This window comes from Limulus polyphemus, unplaced genomic scaffold, assembly GCF_000517525.1.
Source record: "Limulus polyphemus unplaced genomic scaffold, Limulus_polyphemus-2.1.2 Scaffold1897, whole genome shotgun sequence".
Classification (NCBI taxonomy): domain Eukaryota; kingdom Metazoa; phylum Arthropoda; class Merostomata; order Xiphosura; family Limulidae; genus Limulus; species Limulus polyphemus.
This window is the reverse complement of record NW_013667507.1, coordinates 106,246-111,365: the sequence shown is the minus strand read 5'-3', so window position 1 is coordinate 111,365 and position 5,120 is coordinate 106,246. Positions and strand designations below refer to the sequence as shown.

The 5,120-nt window shown below is 33.4% G+C and overlaps 1 non-coding gene across 1 annotated transcript; it reads right to left on the bottom strand.

The window, feature by feature from the left end:
• Positions 1 to 362: 362 nt before the first annotated feature.
• Trnal-uaa lies at positions 363 to 445 on the bottom strand. The gene has a single exon. It is a non-coding gene; the product is annotated as a tRNA-Leu (tRNA).
• Between the last annotated feature and the right edge of the window lie 4,675 nt (positions 446 to 5,120).

Sequence of the window (5,120 nt, the reverse complement as noted above, 5' to 3'; positions counted from 1 at the left end):
ATGGAGTTTTGAGTCCATTTTACTTCACCATACAGTAATCTAAATTAATTTAGGCCAATCTTAGAATGTGTTAGGCCTCTACGTCACAGATTCTCTTTTCAATTTCACCTCTTATGAAAAATAAATCTTCAACACATGAAAACTAACATTGGATATAATTGTAAATATAGATCAAGGCACAATATATGTATAGGAATAAAAAGAACATTTTTGTGAACTTTAACTTCTGTTCATTTCAGCCAAACATGTCAGTGTAATGATTCTGTTTTTAAGTAAGCTCTAAATCTTTTTAAATTTTAAATTTGATAAAAACAACCAGTTTAAAACACAATTCGACACTATTTCTTTCTATAGGTAATAAATACCAGGAGTGGGGTTCGAACCCACGTCCTCTTATGAGGACCAGATCTTAAGTCTGGCGCCTTAACCACTCGGCCATCCTGGTATAAATATAATTTTAATCTTAGATTTATAGCTGCTTCAGATGGTTCAGTCGATGGTTTTAGCGCTATCGTATTAAAATAACAAGATGAAGATTGTTCGTGTCATGTTTTATTTTTATTAGTAGTAGTAACAACAGTTGCTCCAGTAACTAAAATATCAGTCACCAGTTAACAACTACAAAATTAATGAAGAATAAATGACTATACAACTAAAAAGTTCAAAGTTCATAAACAAACTTTTATCTCTAATAGAAAGTTGAGACAAATATATGCTTAGTCAATATTGGCGTGGAAAGATCTACCAAAACTGTTGTACATCACATATTCAAACATATGTGTAAACATCACTCGGTAGTAAACGCTTCATATTTTATGACGCTAAAATTAAGGGTTCGATCTTTATAGTGGGCACAGCGTAGATATCCCATTATACAGCTTTGTGCTTTACAAAAAAAGTTGATGAAATCAATACCTTAACAACTAACTCAGAATTATTTCACCTTTGGAAGAAACAAATGTTTGTAGCTGTTCATCTACATTGTGACGTATATTTTGATATAGAAATACCTCCTCAATATGACTTCCCTACACATTTTAGTTAGTTCTTTAAAATCATCCAAACTAACTAGAGGGCACTAGGCAGAGTGTATACCTCCGCCACTCAACGTTGATCATATTCGGCCCTAAAAAAAAGAAAAAATAATAATAATAATAAAATGAAAATGTATCCGTATGTCCGTCGTTGTCAATGGACATGAACCATTTTTTGCATGAAAATGAAGAATGATAATCTACGTACGTCCACCAAGTTTCATCAAAAACCGATCATTTCTGGCTGAGTTATAGAGCAAAAATAATCCCTATGTTAACAGATAGCGATTTTTTTTTTCGTGATCCTGCTGCGACTCTGACCGTCCAAAACTAAGCACTTCTAATTTGGGCTATAGTCCAAATGTGTCCAATTTTCGTCCAAATCCATTCACCTGTTTTCGAGAAATCTTGCTGACAAATACACAAACAAACAAGTACACACACACACACACATACAATGTTGAAAACATAACCTCCGTCGGAGGTTAATATGACTTTTCGATCTCTTCGTTGCAAGTTCGAATCCTGCCACTGAACATGCTTACCTTTTCAACTGTGAAAATGTTATAATGTTACGATCAATCCCACTTTTCATTAACAAAAAGTAGCCACAAGAGTTAGCGGTGGGTGGTGTTGACTAGTTGCCTTGCCTCCAATCTATTAGTTCTAAAATAGCTAGCGTAGAGGGCCCTCAAGTAGCTTTTCGTTAAATTCAACAAACAAACAAATCAATGCATCTTTATATCGGCTGAATTTGTCACATGCCATAATGGTATGTATAAGGAAAATTATTTTGGTATAACGTACTCAATTCTGTATCAGTCCGATACATTTGTTGCTTATCATTATTTTTCTTGGTAAGCTGTAAAATATTAACATATTACTAGATCCCCGATAATCTATATAGTACAAGTAAAGAAAAAACTTTTCAAAACAGGAAGTAAATGTGGGGATGGCTAAAACCAATTCTTCAAAAACAATGCAAACAAGATAGTGGGGATGACATTTGAATCATCCCTACACAATAGTACAGGCACACGGTGTATTAGAATGTCAACAGACAAAAATAGGCTAAATTAACTCAATTGTCGCTCACGAACTCTTTTTTTTTTCTCGGTCAAGAAAAAAATAAAATACACGCAAAAAGCAGACGACATTCCATAACTATCACAATTCTTCTGGCTTTCTGTCTATGAGACAAGAACCGTTAAAGATTCATCCAAGCTAATCGATATCTTTCCCTTGCGAACAAAGCTTGTACTAAAAAGAAATTGACAATTCTCTGTACAGAAAACAACGTAATATAATACGTCATTTGATAGATGAAGAACCTTGGCTTTCTATTGGTTAAAATTAATATAGTATTAAAGATAAGAGAGAACAATTAAGATATCTTGAAAGAGGGGATGTAACAGGTGGATGTGGTAAAAGGGGTCTCATTTTCTATTTGATGGCTCTGTAACAAAAACGATTGAAGGCTAGGAAAGTTGTGCCTTGTATGAGTGATCACGATATTATAGTGACTTACGTTAAAACTTTGTATTTATTGAAGAGGTGATGAATATATTAGAGAAGAAGGGATGCTTAGAGAAATAATGTCACATTTCTCATACTAGGAGAAATTCAGGATTTTTTTGATAGATTTAAGGACTTAAAACTTATATAATATTAAAGTATTGAATATTAGCTACGATTTTCTGCTATACTAATTGGTATTATATTGTTTGTTTGTTTTTAGTTAAGCACAAAGCTACACAAAGGGCTATCAGTACACTGCCCACCACGGGTATCCAACCCGGTTTCTAGCGTTGTAAGTCCACAGACCTACCTCTTGGGGCTTGGTATTATATAGACAAAAATTAGTTTAATTATATTTTGAATTTAACTCACTAAAAACCTTGTGACATGCGCAGTAAGGGATGCCCATGCAGCTTGTATATTAACAGTGATACTTTTGTATCTACCCTGTAGCTTTTACATTAACAGTGATACTTTTGTATCTACCCTGTAGCTTTTATATTAACAGTGATACTTTTGTATCTACCCTGTAGCTTGTATATTAACAGTGATACTTATGTAACTACTTTGGCAATGTCAGTTTCATAGCTTCCATTAAGATTCTAGAGTGGCGATGCAATTTTCTTTATCCACTGAATCTCGTAGACTGAAAGAAATAATGTTGTTACTCCAACAAATCTTGTAGACTGAAAGAATTAATTTTGTTACTCCAACAAATGTTGTAGACTGAAAGAAATAATTTTGATACTCCAACAAATCTTGTAGGCTGAAAGAATTAATTTTTGTTACTCCAACAAATCTTGTAGACCGAGAGAAATAATTTTGTTACTCCAACAAATCTTGTAAACTGGAGAAGTAATGTTTTTACTCCACAGAATCTTCCCTTTATATTACTGTACTAAAACTTGTAGATTGGCAGTAATAATTTAGTTGCTCCACTTAATCATGTATAGAGGAAGGATACCCGAATCTAACAGGTTGGCAGTGACAATTTTGTTTTTTTTATTAAAATTTCTAATAGTCTGTTACTTCACTGAATTCTTTAGATTGGCAGTGATAGTTTTCTTACTTCACTGAGTCTTGTATATTGACAGTGGTAGTGGACTCCACTGAATCTTGCTGTTTTGTTACTTCGCTAAATTTTCTAGACTGACAGTGGTAGTTTCGTTATTAATTTAAGAATATATATATATATTATGTTCAATATTTACCAGAACACGTTAGTTATATTGGTTTGTTTTTATCTAAATTAAAAATAATAGATTTAAAAAAATCAGCGTATGCACAGATATTTACCTCAGCTACACAATGAGTTATCTGTGCTCTGCTCACCACGAGTATCGAAACCCGAATTCTCATATAAAATAATAAATGACGTATGGATCACATCTCAAAACAGGTGCCATGTGAACGTTTTTCTTACAGAGAGCTTAAAGTATATGTACAATCATTATGGGCCACGTATATTTATGTGAGAAAAACAGAGCCTATGGATGGGCCATGCTGATTTCCACATATAATAATAAATGACAAATGGTTTACATGGCAACTTAAATAAAATGGAAGTCAGTTGTTTGCCAGAAGGATCTGATTATGCCCAGAAGGAGCACGAGCTACCTATATTAACCTTCAGGTTAAAGATAAAAAGTTTGGTTAAGAAAAGCTGATTCTAACATAAAATAATGATGACATATGAACTATATTTCTAAAAATCTAGAATCACTTAGTCCATTTTATCGTCAGAGGGCAGTGAATATATACAGAAGTTCTATAAGCTACGGATATATTTATAATGAAAATACATAACCTTCAGTTGTTGTCAAACGATTATCACATATAACAATAAATTGCATGTGGACTACATTGTATTGGAACAAAAATGGAGATTTATGAGCCCGATTTTCTAAAAAGAAGGTTTGTAATATATACACAATCTATGTGAGCCACGAATATTTGCTTAAGAATAACATCGAAAGTGTGGTTGAGTCACACTGATTATCCCAATAATAATAAATAGCATATTGGCATTTTTATCACCAGAGGGCTTGAATTATAGACAGATACACCATGAGCTACGTATATTTACCTACAAAAACAAAGAAAGTACGTTTAAATCACATTCATTTTCAAAAATTATACTAAACGACACAGGACACATATTGGAATGCAATCAAAGGTAGATGTGCATAAGTCCGTATTTCTGTCAGTGGTCTTCTAGTATAAACCCAAATATTTGGTCGTCAAGAAATTAATGTTGCGTTTTCAAACACTTTCATTACCCACCCCAATAGTTAAACGAACCGCCTAGCCGTCACGTTAGTGTAGCCTATAAAATGTGTAAAGTTTAATATACTCTAATCCCTTATAGTGATGGCACACGACGAGACACATATTTGGCATGTAATTCTGTTTGAAATAAGAAGGGAAACAACGCCTCTGTAGCCACAAAGAATATCAAAGAAGTTTATCGAAATGTTTTAAACGCTCGTGCGTGTCAACGATGGTTCAGAAAATTTCGTTCAGGTGACTTTAGCCTTAAAAACTGTGATGGCAGGGGCCGACATATTG